Source organism: Geotrypetes seraphini, chromosome 2 (genome assembly GCF_902459505.1).
Source record: "Geotrypetes seraphini chromosome 2, aGeoSer1.1, whole genome shotgun sequence".
Classification (NCBI taxonomy): domain Eukaryota; kingdom Metazoa; phylum Chordata; class Amphibia; order Gymnophiona; family Dermophiidae; genus Geotrypetes; species Geotrypetes seraphini.
Window position 1 is genome coordinate 396,360,979 of NC_047085.1, and position 17,509 is coordinate 396,378,487.

Consider the following 17,509-nt stretch of genomic DNA (forward strand, 5'->3'; position numbering starts at 1 on the left):
TAGCATATAACAGAAAGACAGAAGTTGTTTGATAAATATTAGTCACAAAAAAAAAATACAGTGGGAAACACCAGGCAATTGAATATGGGATCCAAGGTAAATATCTCTTTATTGTAGAAATATACAGATGGGACCCATTTTGATTATTTTGGGCTCCTTTTACAAAGCCGCGTTAGCATCTTTATTGCACGCGACTTTTTATCACGCGCTAACCCCCGCACTAGCCGAAAAACTACCGCCTGCTCAAGAGGAGGCAGTAGTGGCTAGCGCGGCCGGCAGTGTAGCACGCGCTATTGCATGTGTTAAACTGCTAATGCAGCTTCGTAAAAGGAGCCCTTTATGTTGCACTTTGTGGAACATTTTTGGTTTTCTACTTTATTTCTGTGATAAATATTGATCACATGTTATATTATCACACCTGTTTATGTAAATTTATTATTTTTTAAAAATTAAAGCCAACAAAATAGACACCAACAAGATAGGCAATATCAATTGCTATTTCCTGAAGTTTAAAAAAATTATTATATAAAGATAAAAGTTGTAGATGTACCCTTCTCTCACAGGGGCGAATTATTACATTTCAGCTATGTGTCCTCAAACGTTTGTTCCATACTTGTACAGTACTCATATCCCTTTTGATATACTATATATTGAACACTAGAGGGCACTAGAGGGTTGAAAGTATATTAGGGAAGCCTATTAAGGAACTTATATGAACATAAGATTTGCCGCTGCTGGGTCAGACCAGTGGTCCATCGTGCCCAGCAGTCCGCTCACTCAGCGTCCCTTAGGTCAAAGACCAGTGCTCTATTTGAGTCTAGCCTTACTTGCGTATGTTCTGTTCCAGTAGGAACTTATCCAACCTTGTTTTGAATCCCTGAAGGGTGCTATCCCCTATAACAGCCTCCGGGCAGTGGCGTACCAAGGGGAGGGGTGGGGGGGAAGTCCGCCCCGGGTGCACGGCTTGGGGGGGGGTGCACAGCCGGCCAAGTCCTCCTGTCCTTCCTTTTCCCAGGCCCCGCCGCTACAATCCTACCTCCCCTGCTGACAAGAAGTCTTTCCTACGTCAATTCTGACGTCGGAGAGGACGTTCCAGGCCAGCCAGGCAGTGATTGGCTGGCCCGGAATGTCCTCTCCGATGTTGGAATTGACATTGGAAAGACTTCTTGTCGGCAGGTGGGGTAAGATTGCAGGCGTGGACCGGGAGAAAGTAAGGGGAGAGGCGCTTTTTTTTTTTTTTTCCCGTGGTAGGTAGTGCAGAATGTAGGCAGGCAAGCTGGCTGGCTTTAGTGCAGCAGGAAGGGAGGGAGATAGGTAGGCAGGTAGGCAGACAGGCAGGCTGACTTTGGGGGTGGAGAAAATCTGTAAGGCAGTGGGGGGGGGAACATAATGAGGCACTGGGGGCACGAAGGACACAGGAAGGAGGCACTGGGGGCACTAAGGACACAGGACGGGGCACTGGGGGCACTATGGACACAGGAAGGAGGCACTGGGGGCACTAAGGACACAGGAAGGAGGCACTGGGGGCACTAAGGACATGGGAAGGAAGGAGGGAGGGAATAGAAAGGGCCTGAGTGCAGAAAGAAAGAAATGAAAGAAAGGATAACCAGTCAATTAATAGATGTCCCCTTTTGATGAAAAAAATAAATGATCACGTTACCTCTGACTTACTTTTTCTGCAGCAGAATCAGCAGCTGTGCTGAGGTGCAGGAAGGTCCCGTGATAACTCTGCTCTGCTCCGGAAGAAGTAAGTTATATCGGAAGGGGTGCACCCGGAAGACGCAGTCATTGCGGGACTTTGCCACAACTCCCTGCGTCTGCCGGGTCCACCCCCTCCGACGTAACTTACTTCTTCTGGAGCAGAGCCAGCAGACGAGTCATCGCAGGACCTTCCAGCATGCGGCTGCTGAGTCCACTCCAGAGCAAGTACGTCAGAGTGGGGTGGACTGGCAGCCGACAGCTACAGTCATCGTGGGACCTTGCTGATTGAAGGGAGAGAAAGGAGCAAGATTGCTGGAATGGAAGAGTAGTGGATGGAAAGAAAGGGGGCAGGGTGGTATGGAAGGGTGGTGCTGATAGAATTGATGTACAGGGAAAGGGGAGAGACATAAGGGGGAGGATATTGGAGGGAAAGAAAGGGGGCAGATGCTGATTGAAGAGGGGTGGATGGCGAGAGAAAGGGCAGACATTGGATGGTAGTGGGGAGCCTATGCTGGATGGAAGTGCAGATGGGAGAGATAAGGGAGCAAATGCAGGAAGGAAATGGGAGGAGAGAAAGAGGGGAGCAGACGCTGGATGGAAGTGGAAAGAGAGAGAAGGTACTAGATGGAAGGGTTGGAGAAAGAGGGTACATGATGGAAGGAGGGGATAAATAAAAGGAGAGCACATGATGGGGAGAAAAGGATTGAGTTAGGAAAACACTGGAGGGGTGAGGGAAAGAGGTGGCAAGCTTTAGGTAGACAATAAAAAAGGACATTGATGAGAGGGTAGTAAGAACGTAATCTAGACAGATGCAGAAAATAAATTGAAAAGGAAAATGAGGGAAAAAAGGGAAAGGGATTGCAGAGGAGAGGTGTGGGAGAGGGAAGGAGAGGAGAGAGATGCCAGACCAATGGGGGTGAAAGGAGAGCTGGAAGGGGGAGGCATACAGTTTCTGGAAGGGGCATGGAAGGAGAGAAGATGCCATAAAGGGGAAGAGAGACGGCAGACAGTGGATGGAAGGAAGAGTTAAAAGAAGATGAGGAAAGCAGAGACCACAGAAGACAAAAGTAGAAAAAAAATTTTCTATTTATTTATTGCTTTAGGAGACATGTGTCACTGTTTCTGTGGTGCACTGTATGCAAAGTCCAGCTTCTTACTGGTTCAATTTAACCTTTGTCTATGTATTTCTATTTTATCCCCCCCTTTTACAAAACTGTGGAGCGTTTTTTAGCGCCAGCCGTGGTGGTAGCAGCTCTGATGCTTAAAATCCACACTACAGTTTTGTAAAAGAGGGAGGGATTAGTTTGTAATTACATATTCCATACTAGGCGAAGGTGTTTTCTGTGTTCTGTGTGTTCGAAAGACATGGTTTTTTGTTAGAATTGACTGCAGGATTGATCTGTACTAATCTGGCTTGTTTAGTTTTACAATGGGTGTATTGATGTTGTACTGCTCACTGCAGTATGTAAGATGCTGCCTTTTCCTAGGTATTCAAGTGTGTGACATGTGGCTTGTTACTAAAATTCATGTTTTTCATACAGATGGTGGGGGTATCAAAAAATGATGGGCCCCCGGTGTCACATATGCTAGGTACGCCACTGCCTCCGGGAGAACGTTCCAGACCTCCACCACTCTAAGAAGAACTTCCTTACGTTTGTATAGAATCTTTGCCCTTCTAACTTTAGCGAGAGCCCTCTTGTTTTCTTCACCTTGGAGAGGGTGAACAATCTCTCTTTCTCTACTAAGTCAATTCCCTTCAATATCTTGAATGTTTCGATCATGTCCCCTCTCGGTCTTCTCTTTTCAAAGGAGAAGAGACCCAGTTTCTCTAGCCTTTCGTTGTACGGCAACTGCCCCATCCCCTTAACCATTTTTGTCGTTCTTTTCTGAACCCTTTCGAGTAGTACTATGTCATTTTTCATGTATGGCAACCAGTGTTAGACGCAGTATTCTAGTTGGGGGCGTACCATAGCCCGGTAATAAGACATAATAACCTTTTCAGATCTGTTCATGATCCCCTTCTTAATCATTCCTAGCATTCTGTTTGCCTTTTTCGCAGCCGCCGCGCATTGTGCGTATGGTTTCATTGACTTGTCTACAAGTACTCCTAAGTCTCTTTCCTGGGGGCTTTCTCCAGTATAGCACTGGACATCTTGTATTCGTGCATATGATTTTGGTTACCGACATGCATCCCCTTGCACTTATCCAAGTTGAACCTCATTTGCCATTTCGCAGCCCATTTCTCAAACGTATTTATGTCTCTTTGTAGGTCTTCGCAATCCTTTTGTATCCTCACTACTCTGAATAACTTTGTATCATCCGCAAATTTAATCATCTCACTCGGCATGCCAATTTCTAGGTTGTTTATAAATATGTTGAAGAGCACAGGCCCGAGCACCGAACCCTGCGGCACTCCACTTGCGACGCTTTTCTAGTCCAAGTATAGTCCATTCACCCCCACTCTCTGTTTCCTATCCGCCAACCAGTTTTTAATCCATGTGAGTATATCACCCTCGATTCCATGGCTCACAATTTTTTGAAGTAGATGTTCATGCAGAACCTTGTCGAATGCCTTCTGAAAATCTAGATATACGATGTTGACCAGGTCACCCTTGTCTATCTGCCCATTTACTCATTTGAAATGCTGTAAGTTTGTCAAGCAAAATCTTCCTTTGCTGAAGTCGTGCTGGCTGGTCCTCATCAGTTTGTGTCCGACCGTCAAGGTGATCGATGATGCAGTCCTTTATCAGCGTGTCTACCATCTTTCCTGGTACCAAAGTCAGTCTGTGGTTTCCTGGATCTCCCTTTGAACCTTTCTTGAAGATTGGCGTAACATTTGCCACTTTCCAGTCTTCTGGAATCTTTCCTGATTTGATCGACAGATTTGCTATTAGTTGGAGCAGTTCAGTTATAACCCCTTTCAATTCCTTGATTACCCTCAGGTGGATGCCGTCCAGTCCCGGGGATTTATCATTTTTAAGCCTATCAATCTGTCTGCATACCTCTTCTAGACTAACTGTCGACCCTGTCAGTTTCCCATCTTCATTTCCTGTGTATAGCCGGTCGGCTTCCAGTATATTGGATATATCCTCTTCGGTAAATACAGATGCAGAAAAAGTGTTCAGTTTGTCGGAGATGGCTTTGTCTTCCTTTAGTATTCCCTTTATTCCCTGGTCATCTAACGGCCCCACCGCTTGCTTCGCAAGTCGTCTCCCCTTAATATATCGAAAGAACGGCTTAAAGTGTTTGGCCTCCGTGGCTATTTTTTCTTCATAGTCTCTTTTGACCTCTCTTACCGCCTTATAGCACTTGCTTTGATGTTGTTTGTGCTTTTTCCAGTTTTCTTCCATTTTTGTCCTTTTTCATTTCTTAAATGAAGTCTTCTTGTCTCTGATCGCTTCCTTCATTGCAAAAATATCTATACTTACTAATGACCTGTTTACCTTGTTAAAGTACAGTAGGTATGCTAACAGTAGTACCTGAATGTAAACCACTTAGTGGTATAAGTGGTATATAAATGATTAAATAAATAAATAAACTATCCTTAAAAATATCATCAGTTTTATGCTATAATTTAAAGAAAGTAGCACTACCAATGTGCTAATACCTAAGAGTACCTGATTACTATTCAATGTATTGTAAACCACTTTGGGTGAATCTCTTCATGAAAAAGTGGTTAATAATTCCCAATAAATAAATAATCCATTTGAATATGCAAAAAAACAACATGTACACTTCTCCCTCCATATTCGCGGTTTCAGCACTCATGGTTTTGATTATTTCTGATTTTTAGCTTGCTGGCTCCTCCCCCCAAATTACATCAGCTTGCATAGAATTTTTCTTTTTTCAACCATCTTTATTTTCTCTTCTTTATTAATTTCCAGGTACTTTAGTTAGATTGTGAGCCTTCGGGACAGTAAGGGAATTTTTTAAGTACCTTCTTACTTCTCATTTATAATCTTAATGTATATTTTCTTCAAACCGCTTAGAACCTAACGGATGTAGCGGTATATAAGAAATAAATTACATTACATTACATAGAGAAATCGTTGATTCCAAGCGGTTACAGAGAAAATCGCCGATTCCCGGCACTTTCTTCACCGTGTTTTGCCTCTCCTTCAGGAACAGGCCAGGTCTCCCCACCATGTTATTCGCGGTTTCACCCTATTCACGATGGCTTTTAAAAGAAAACGGCGAATAATGTATGAAAAAGTTATTCGCGGGTTTTCTGTATTCGCGGGTCTGTTAATCTCCTATCACAGCGAATACGGAGGGAGAAGTGTACTACAGAACAGTTCACAGCCCAGTCCTTGGTGACTGCCTGACCAGTCAGGTGTTCAGGTTATCCATAATAAAAATGGATGCTGTCTCCTTTTTTAATGCAAATACTTCTCATGCATATTCATTGCAGATGTCCTGAAAATCAGACTAGCTAGGCAGGTCCGAGGGACTGGGTTTAGAGCCACAGCTATAGAAAACTTATTGAGGAAGATTAAACACTTGGGTGTTTGAGGTCTGTCTTCAGTCAGCTTAGCGGTAGATACAGAACCGTAAACATCATCGACACAGCATTGTCAAATCCATATCGATTTCCCTTAACAACAACAATAACATGCCTAATTTATGTGCAAGGATTTATACCAGGTTTCAGTTAGTGTAAATCAAGTTTCAAGTTTAATATTTCTCTTGATTAATCGCTTAATCAAATTCTAAGCGATGAACAATTTAAAATACATTCAATGAGAGACAAAACAATACAAACTTTAAATAATAACATTGGGTAAATGACTAATCCTCATTTTATAATTTTGAAAGGACGCTTCTCATTTTGATGCTGCTAATTAATGTTTTGTGCCTCATTACAGGGAAATTCTTTTTTCTTTTAGTTCAAACAGTATGGGCTAGATTCACAAAGCAAACCGATCGTGTACCAATCGGTTTGCGACCCCTTTGTGACCCGATTTCCCTCCGACCCGATTCACTAACCTCTCCTGTGATCCGCTTCCGATCCATGCATGCAAAGTAGGGGAAATGGCATGCAGAGCAGGCAGGGGCACGATTCACTAAACTGAAGAAGGAAGACCCATTGGGCTTGACGATCCGAAGTGAAGTGACTGCTGAGGACCAATCGCTTCACTTCTTACCGACTCTCCTGCCCTTTAAAACCAAAGGCTTATGTAGACCTTAATTAATTTATTTATTTTTGTATATATATATATTTTAAAATTAAATATGTAATCCTGGAAGAATAGATAGATAGTTCTACTTATAATCATAACTATTTTTTATTTATTTATAATTCTTACTAGTCTTTAAGCCCGTTACATTAACGGGTGCTAGAATAGATGTGTGTGTCTTTCTTTCTTTCTCTCTCGGCCGCTTTCTGTCTGTCTTTCTTTTTTTGCTGTCTCTCTCCTTGTCTGCTGTCTGTTTGGCCCCCTGTCCTTCTGTGTGTGTCTTTCATTCCCACCTACCTCTCTTTCAGTGTGTCAGTCTGTCAGTGTCCCGTCTGGTTTTTTTTTTCTTTCAATCTCTCTCCCTGTCAATTATTGTGCCCCATCCTACCTTTTTTTTTTTTTTTTTTTTTTAATCACACGTTGTGTTGGGAAGGGCAACTGGCACACAGTAACCGTTGCTGGATTAGGTTAAACCGCCACTCAAAGCAAATCGTCATGTGCCTAATATGCATGTGCCGCATGCTTTACAATTTCTCTGCCGGCCACGGAGCTACAGACGCACGGAGCCACGAAAATTGAAGTGCGCATGAGCGCTAAGGGTATTATTATATAGGATATTCATATGCTTATATAATCGGGAAGTTGGGTGGTTGGGTGGGTGGTGATCAATGGGTTTGTAAGACTGAAATTGTTTCAATTTATTATTGACTGTTTATTTATATAATTGTACTAGCTGATGCCCCAGCGTTGCACGGGTATTTAATTATAGCAATAACACTGTAAATGGATTCAAATAAAGATACTTTATAGTGGTGAATGAAATTATTTTTTTACAGCTTTATAAAAAGTACAATATTCAAATTATAATGTGAAATATTTGACAAAATGAATACAATACAACTAACACAAAACTTGATTATAAACAACATTTTTAGTTTCACCTTCAGGAGCAAGAACATATAAATTCTTGGGTGAACCCACCCTTGAGCAAGCAACATAGAGTTGTCCATGGGAAAAACAGGGGGATCTTAAATCCACTCCACAGTATGTAAAAGTCTGTCCCTGTGATTTGTTGATTGTGAGAATGCAAGTCTCACTGGAATTAGCAATCTCTTAAACTGAAAAGGAAGATCTGTTGGAATAAGTGGCATCCAAAAGTTTCAGTATTGATTTAAACAACTCAATATGTGGAAACTCAGGTTGAAAAGAAACTCCATGCAGTTTTTCCCCGGTTCAGAATGGAACCTGTGTTCCTAGTTCAGCATATGAGTACTCATGTAATGTAATAACATTATGAACTGGGGTGCATGAAGGAAACAGTTACAAACACAGTTAGAACATACAAACTCTATATGTATGGTGTCCGTGATAGAATAGAAACGATGTCCCTAGTGGTTATAGTGTCATAGAAAGTGTTTTATAGTTGGAATTACTGTGAGAATGGCAGCTTTTTACATTTTTTCCATTGACATGAATGGGTGAAATCTGATTTTCTGTTTGTAGCTCCGCCCACATGTGCAGGTGGGCCGCGAGACCCCCAGAACATATCACCCCAGGTAGTGAGGGATCTGCATACCAAGTTTCGTTCAAATCGGTCAAGCCGTTTTTGAATTACTGTGAGAATGGCAGCTTTTTACATTTTTTCCATTGACATGAAAGGGTGAAATCTGATTTTCTGTTTGTAGCTCCGCCCACGTGTGCAGGTGGGCCGCGAGACCCCCAGAACATATCACCCCAGGTAGTGAGGGATCTGCATACCAAGTTTCGTTCAAATCGGTCAAGCCGTTTTTGCGTGATCGCGGCACATACACACATACATACATACACACATACATACCTCCGATTTTATATATATAGATATAGATAGAAGATAGATATACAGTAAAACCTTGGTTTGTGAGCATAATTTGTTCTGGAAGCATGCTTGTAATCCAAAGCACTCATATATCAAAGCAAATTTCCCCATAGGAAATAATGAAAACTCAGACGATTTGTTTCACAACCCAAAATCTTTAATACAAAATACTATACGTACTTGTATTGCAAGACCTCGCTCATTTAGAACAAGCACTACACTCCTGCAGCGTCAGAGAGAGAAGAACCATCGGCTCAGTTGTGATGATGTGACTCGTGTATACTGTATGTACTTGTATTGCAAGACATTGCTTGTATATCAAGTTAAAATTTAATAAAATGTTTTGCTGGTCTTGCAAAACACTTGCAAACCAAGTTACTTGCAATCCAAGGTTTTACTGTATATGTATATCCACTTTTCATATTACAGTATTTGTATTTTCTCATGTTCAATAAAAATGATTTATTGTTACAACCATGGGCTGGCAATGCACTTTTGCAGAGTACATTAAAAAAGGAATTCTTCCTGTTTTATATATTCTGTAAAAATTGCCAGCCCGTGGTTTTAACCCGCCCCCCCCGCTGATGCCCCTCCCACACTGATCCCTGCCTCCCCGTGCCAATGCCCCCCTGCGATGCCACCCCTCCGCGCCAATGCCCTACAAAAGGCAGGAGGGATGCCAACTCCCTCCTGCCTTCTCAAACGCCTCCTGGTCGGGCCCAGCCCGGCCCACCTCCCTCCCTGTTGCTAAGCTCTGGGCCAGCCCACCCCCTCCCCGTACCTTTTAAATCATTGGGAGCAGGAGGGGTGCTTGATCTCTCCTGCTCCTCCAGCCTAGCCACCGATTGGCTGGGCCTGGCCCACCCCCTCCCGGTACCTTTTAAATCGTTGGGAGCAGGAGGGGTACTTGATCCCTCTTTCTCTTCCAGCCCTCCTGTGCAGCAATGATGGTCTTAGGCCACGCCCTGATGCATCATCTGATGCACAGGGAGGGGCCTAAGGCCCTGATTGGCTGAGGCACCTCGGGCTCCTCGCTTGGGAGGAGCCTGGGGCGCCTCAGCCAATCAGGGACTTCCTTAGGAAAGAGTCTAAGGAAGTCTCTGATTGGCCATGTTTTTGGCCAGAGACTTCTTTAGACTCCTCCCTAAGCAAGTCCCTGATTGGCTGAGGCACCACAGGACCCTCCCAAGGGAGGAGCCTGAGGCTCCTCAGCCAATCAGGGCCTAAGGCCCCTCCCGTGCATCAGATGATGCATCGGGGCATGGCCTAAGGCTGTCATTGCTGCGCAGGAGGCTGGAGGAGTAGGAGGGACCGAGCACCCCTCCTGCTCCCAATGATTTGAAAGGAATGGGGAGGGGGTGGGCCAGGCCCTGCCCACTGGCTGGCCTATAGCTTAGCTACAGGGAGGGAGGTGGGCCGGAGTTGGTATCCCTCCTGCCTTTTGTGGGGCATCGGCACAGGGGGTGCATCGGTGGGGGGGGGGGGCATTTTTAGGGGTTTGGGGAGGGAGGAGGCACTTGGTGGGGAGGACTTTTTTATTTCTTTTTTTAACCAAGCAGTTATTTTGCGTGTGTAATACATGCAAACTATCTGCCCGATTAAAAATACAAAAAGTTGGCAGAAGCCCTAACAGAAGTGACATGAGGCTGCTTCTCCTGTCACTACAGTCAGGGTCTGCGCATTCTCCAGGTTCGCTCTCTAGCGATCCGTGCCGTGGGTGGGGGGGGGGGGGGCTTGTCAACAATCATCCCAATTTGCATGCAGGCCTTTTGTGAATTTGTCAGCCTGCATGCAATCGGGAATGAATCAGAGACAGAATAGGTGGTTAGTGAATCTAGCCCTATATTGGTATTTGTATAATACAACAAGCAACTAAATCAACAAATAATCCAAGTGCAAGAAGAGAAATAGTAATGCATATACAGGGAAATACTTTTAAAACCAATAGGAGGAAATATTTTTTCACTCAGAGACTAGTTAAACTCTGGAATGCATTGCCAGAGGTTGTGGTAAGAGCGGATAGCGTCTTGTGCCTGAACCAGAAGCCTTCTCTCTGACTTTGCAGCAATCAGAGGGAAAGCTTCTGGATGAGGCGTGGGATGTGCGAAGAGACGCCACATGTGGCTTTGTGCACTACAGCAATGAGGAAGAGGGAGCCGGCCAGAAGATAACACCAGGGGCGGCAATGAAAATGTGCATCTCACCACAGGCAGCATAAAACAGCTAGGCGGGAGCAGGCCAGAAGGTAAGACACCCTCTAGAGCAGGGGTGCCCAACGCGTCGATCGCGATCGACCAGTAGCTCAGGAAGGCAACTCGAGTCGATCGCACTCGTGTTGCCGTCCTGATCTACGGGCCGATCAGCCTTCCTCTCCAGTATTCTCCCTAGGGCCTTTTAGCTGGGTGGTCCACCCAGCTGTCATCTGCCGCTGCTGAACATTTTAAAAAAATACCCAAAAAACCGGCTTGGAGATTTTAGCCCGTAGCGAACTTATGCTCCGTGGCTCTAACGTGTGCGTTCCGGCTTACCTTCTCTTCCCTCCGAAACCGGAAGTTATGTCCGGGGGGGGGGGGAGAGAAGGGAAGCCGGCACGCACATGTTGAGAGCCCTGAAGCAAGCGTTCGCTACGGGCTAAGGCGGGAGACAAGTAAATGAAGCATTTCCTCTTCTTGCTGCCGGGTCCTGCCTACTTTCTGTTTCCGCGAAGGCAGGACCCGGCAGCATTTCCCCCAACAGTTCCTCGCGATGCTGGTCGGCCGAAGCAGGGAGAGGTTGGGGCGGCGGCGGCTTTTGGGCGTGTTATTGGTGGCGGTTTGGGTCCTGGTCCCCGATGGCAGTTTGGGTCCCCGATGGCAGTGGCAGTGTCTTGGGGGAGGGCAGGGAGAAAGAAAGAAAGAAAAAGGGCAGGCAGGGAGACAGAAGGAAAGAAGAGAAACAGAAAAAAAGGAAAGGGAGGCAGAGAGAAAGAAAGGGCAGGGGAGAGGAAGGAAAAGTTGGGGGAGGGAATGAGGTGTGGAGGAGAGGAAGCATACAGACTAAAAGAAGGGAAGAAAGATTGTATGCACAGTCAGAAGAAGAAAGTGCAACCAGAGACTCATGAAATCACCAGACAAGGTAGGAAAAATGATTTTATTTTAAATTTAGTGATCGAAAATGTGTCTCAATTTATATCTGCTGTCTATATTTTACACTAAGGTCCCCTTTTACTAAACCGCAATAGAGTTTTTTAGCGCAGGGAGCCTATGACGTCGAGAGCAGCGCTGGGCATTCAGCGCAGCTCCCTGCGCTCTAAAAACTGCTATTGTGGTTTAGTAAAAAGGGAGGGGGTATATTTGTCTATTTTTGTATGGTTGTTACTGAGGTGATAGTGCATAGAGTCATCTGCTTTGACCTCTTTGAAAAACCCTGGAATAGGAATGGTAATTAACATTTTCTATGCGTACAGTGTGCGTTGTGTTTTTTTAAATTTTATTGTTGGTAGATCATTTTGACTTGGTCATTTTAAAAGTAGCTCGCAAGCCCAAAAAGTGTGGGCACCCCTGCTCTAGAGGGAGGCACCTAATTGAGGCAGAGCTTGGAGGGAGGGAGACAACAAAGGGAGGAGGAATGATTTTATTTTCAATTTAGTGATTGAAGTGTGTCAATTTTGGGAATTTACATCTGCTGTCTATATTACATTACATTAGTGATTTTTATTCTTCCATTACCTTGCGGTTCAAGGCGGATTACAAAAGAGGATTTCTGAACATGTCCAGAGGTGTTACAGAGTACAGCGGGTTGCTTCAGAGGATTGAAATGTTTCATATATTTTGCACTGTTCAGGAAGAAATGCATTTGTTTCTTTTCCTCTGGGGTTGTTCTGCATGCAGAGTCTTGCATCTTAGGGTTTGTTTGTATATATTAGTACTTTTAGTTTTTGGTCCCGTATATGCATAGAGGTTAATCTGTGTTCTGGTAGGAATGAATGTTGAGAAGCATACAGTGTGCTTTGTGTATTTTAATTAACCATTATGTGTTGTTAATAAGATTATATCAGTGTTCTTCAACCGTCGGTCCGCAGACCAGTGCCAGTCCACAAAATGATTCTTTTATTTTCACCGGTCCATAGGTGTAAAAAGGTTGAAGAACACTGCTCTAGCACAAATGGAAATACCCAAACACATAACTCAGCTGATAAAGAAGAGCCTCTATGAAATTCAAGAAGCTGCAGTGAGAACAGAATATGGCAACACTGATTGGTTTCCAATAAAATATGGCATTAGGCAAGGATGCATCTTGTCATCTTACCTGTTCAACCTTTACGGCAAAGCCGTTTTCAGAAAAGCAAACTTGGAAGAAGAGAGCGTTGGTTTCCAAGTTGGTGGCCGAAATATAAACAACCTGTGCTATGCAAATGATACAATGCTCATCACCAGCAGCAAAGATGACATGCTGTATCTACTGAGAAAATTCAAAGCCGAAAGTTATAACATGGGATTAGAACTAAACATAAGACGAAAATCATGAACACGGAAAATGATGAAGATTTTGAGCTTGAAGGTGATAGAATAGAACAGTGTTTTTCAACCTTTTTTGGGCAAAGGCACACTTGTTTCATGAAAAAAATCACGAGGCACACCACCATTAGAAAAAGTTAAAAAATTTAACTGTGCCTATATTGACTATATATAAATATATAGGAATCAAATAAACACAAAGAAAGTATTTTATAATGCTGCCACCACCACTGGGGAATAGGCTGCCACTGCCGCCATCGGGAACAGGCCGGCACCGAGTTCTCCCTGCTTCTCTTCCCCGCAGGGCCGACCAACTCTCGCCACCCGTCGTCAATTCTAAAGTCGGAGAGGACGTTCTAGGTCAGCCAGGCAGCGATTGGCTGGCCCAGAACGTCCTCTCCGACGTCAGAATTGACGCGAGTGGCAAGAGTTGGCCAGCCCCACAGGGAAAAGCAGGGAGAACTTGGCGCCGGCCTGTTCCCAATGGCGGCGGTGGCACTCAAGTGGCTAAAGAGCCGCAGTTTGCCGGCCTAGGGACAACACTGGAGGGTGGCCAGCTGTGCACCCCCTTGGGACGTAAACCCGGGGTGGGGCAGACCGCCCCCCCCCACCCTGGTATGCCACTATCTGTACCTCACTCCCTCCCTATGACCAAAAATTCTCCTTTCTTCTATTCCCCGTGTACACAACCATCTCTTTCCCTCCCTTCCTCTCTCCAAAGTCCATGCCTTCTGTGTCCAAACACTCATTCCCTCCCCCACCTCAGCATCTCTTTCCCTCCCTTCCTCTCTCCCAAGTCCATTTCTTCTGTGTCCAAAAACGCATTCCCTCCCCCACCTCAGCATCTCTTTCCCTCCCTTCCTCTCTCCCAAGTCCATTTCTTCTGTGTCCAAAAACGCATTCCCTCCCCCACCTCAGCATCTCTTTCCCTCCCTTCCTCTCTCCCAAGTCCATGCCTTCTGTGTCCAAAAACCCATTCCCTCCCCCACCTCAGCATCTCTTTCCCTCCCTTCCTCTCTCCCAAGTCCATTTCTTATGTGTCCAAAAACGCATTCCCTCCCCCACCTCAGCATCTCTTTCCCTCCCTTCCTCTCTCCCAAGTTCATGCCTTGTGTCCAAAACGCACTCCCTCCCCCCTTTTGTGTTCCGTGTTTGTCTCCCAGCCCATCTTTGCAACTTTCTCAGCAAAACGAAGCTCAAGCCGCGAGGCTTGTCTTCTGCTTCCTGCCTGCCCTGCCGCGCACAAATAGCCGAACGGAAGTATTCTCCGACGTCAGCGCTGACGTCGGAGGGCAGGCTTTGCTTAAGCCCTCCCTCCAACGTCAGCGCTGACATCGGGGAACGCTTGCGATCGGCTATATGTTAGCTGCAGGGCAGGCAGGAACAGAAGACGAGCCTCGCGGCTCGAGATGTATTGAACTCCGCGGGTCCCCCGTCCAGCTCTCTCCTGTCCACGTGGGGCGGACCGCCCCTCTCCCTAGACTGGTGGTACTGCCCTGATGGCGGCCCTGACCGTACGGCACACCAGGCAACATCTCGCGGCACACTAGTGTGCCGCGGAACAGCGGTTGAAAAACACTGGAATAGAAGTTGTAACAAGATTTCAATCTCCTGGGCTCTTTAGTAAACAAAGAAGCAACTAGCAGGGAAGAAATACTTCACAGAATAGCACTGGGTCGCTCTTTAATGAAGGCACTTGACAAACTATTCAAAGGCAAGGAAATAACACTACAAATGAAGATCAGACTTGTCCACGCACTCATTTTCTCAGTGGTCAATTACAGATGCAAAAGCTGGACACTAAGGAAACAAGACAGAAAGAAGATTAACTCATTTGAGCTTTGGTGCTGGAGAAGGATTTTAGGCGTGCTGTGGACCGCCAGAAGAACTAACATCGATTCTGGAAGAGATCACACCGGTTATGTCACAAAGCCCAAATGAAGTTACAACTGTCATAGTTTGGTCACACTGTCAGAAGAGAAAGATCATTGGTGAAGGACATTATGTTTGGGAAGATCGAAGGAACCAGGCGAAGAGGGCAACCTACAATCAGATGGCTGGACACGTTGAAAACAACCATGGGGGTAAAGCTGGAGGTGCTTACTGGATTAGCAGAAAACCGATCTCTTTTTAGATCTGTAATTCATCAAGTCACTAGGACTCAGGCACGAGTTGATGGCACCTAACTAACTAAATTTGCCTTGCCCATATGGCATGTTTAAGAACATTTTTTTTTTTTTAAGGACAATAGTATTTTATTTGATACATGGAAAACATTGAAATTTATTTTATTTTATTTTTTTAATATTCTTTATTCATTTTCAAGATTACATTAAGTGTTAAAATATATTCAATCACATAAACAATAAATATATCACTTAGAAATAATCAATGACACATCTCACAAATTCTTCTCCCCATCCCTATCCCAACCCTCCCTCCCATACATTCCATTCTCATATAAAACATGTAATAATAAAATCCCCCCCTTCCCTGCACCTTAAATTTACAAATAAATATAAGGAAACCAATTTTAAATTAATCTTTACAATACTTTGTTAATGGTTTCCACACATCCTGAAACTTCTTAAAATAACCCCGCTGTACTGCAATAAACCTTTCCATTTTATATATATGGCATAAAGAGTTCCACCAGAAGTTGTAATTTAATCTCCTCCAATCCTTCCAATTAAATGTGATCTGCTGAATGGCAACTCCAGTCATTATAAGTAGTAATTTATTGCTATTTGCAGAAATCTGACTTTTTGCTCTCATTTTCATACCAAATATCATAGAACATTAAGAATAACCATATTGGGTCAGACCAATGGTTCATCTAACCCAGTATCCTGTTTCTACACTGCCCAATCCAAGTCACAAGTGCCGTGCAGAAACCCAAATAGTAGAAACTTTCTATGTTATCGATCCCAAGGCAAGCGTCAGAAGCACACACAAATTTGTCTTCTCCCATTTCTGTCTCAATAGCAGACTATGGACGTTTCCTCCAGGAGCTTGTCCAAACCTTTTTTAAATCCAGCTACACTAACCACTGTGAAATATAAATATATCATTAAATGAAATGAAGTACATTGAGCTTTGATGAAACAATATATTGCATTGCTAGTAGGAGGCACTGAGAAAATGAGTGCGTGGACAAGTCCGATCTTCGCTTGGAGTGTTACCTCCTTGCCTTTGAATACTTTGTCAAAAGCCTTCATTGAAGAGTGACCAAGTGCTATTCTGCAGAGTATTTCCTCCCTACTAGTTGCTTCTTTGTTTACAAAAGAGCCCAGGAAATTGAAATCCTTTACAACTTCTATTCTATTGCCTTCAAGCTCTACCATGGTGTGTTGATAGGTTTGAGATAATTACTGATATATATGTAGCTATCAACAAGCCTCCTATGTTGAATTAAGATAATTCTTTTGTGCTTTTTAAACTGATAATAAGAAGATTAAGTAAATCCAAAAATGGCTTTCATAACAGAGCAATGCATTGAAAACGTTTAGGATCAGAATTTCTCGAGACGCTGATATAAGGAGAGATCTGTGGGTGGTCTAACTATACCTCTATAACTGCAAGCCTAGGGGCCTAATTGAAGTCTTGGATTGCTAGAAGTATATTTTCTAGCCCCTGCAGCAAGCATGAGGCTGCAACACTGTAAAGACCTCATGGTACCATTCAGTTCTGCCAATGCCACAATTTCTGTTGGGTACAGTAGTTTTGGTACCATTACCTCTGTAAAGAAGGGGAAACAAAGTATATCCACCCACAAAACCATGGATGAAATCAAGTATAATTTAACAATTATTTTCTCCTTTTGAATATGTATCAACACAAAGGGGGAAATTCTCTAAAAGGTGCCTAAAGCTAGCTGCCTAAATAAATAGGCACCTAATTTAATAGTAAATTGGCTTCAATAATGAGCTTGAACAAGCTCATAATTGAAAAAAATATTTAATTGGGAGATAGGCACCAATCGTCTTAGGAGCGAGTCTACAAAACATAGGCACATATCGCATGGTACCTATTGGTGCCTAACACCAAAACTGGCGTGTTTAAGGGTGGAGAAAGACGTGCAGGGGCATAATCAAAAGAAACATCTAAGTCCCCTTTTGGCCTAAGTCCCTAGGCGCAGAAAGTAGGCAGCAGGGAAATGTCCATTCTCAAAAAAACATCCAAAATTAATTGTTTTTTTTTTTTTTTAGAATGGCCTACCTCTACGTTCAGCAGTTTAATCGCCCAGATCGCCACTAGGTGTATCCTTATAACACATTCCT

The 17,509-nt window shown here is 44.1% G+C and overlaps 1 long non-coding RNA gene across 2 annotated transcripts in view; it reads right to left on the reverse strand.

The window, feature by feature from the left end:
* LOC117354073 overlaps positions 1 to 17,509 on the reverse strand; it is a 48,729-nt gene that overhangs the window by 12,303 nt on the left and 18,917 nt on the right. Inside the window, exon 2 of one of the 2 annotated variants that reach the window (XR_004538106.1) lies at positions 13,021 to 13,173. The exons of the other annotated variant lie outside the window; for it this stretch is intronic. This is a non-coding gene — a long non-coding RNA (uncharacterized LOC117354073). The remainder of the gene's footprint in view (positions 1 to 13,020; positions 13,174 to 17,509) is intronic. 2 annotated transcript variants of the gene reach the window in all.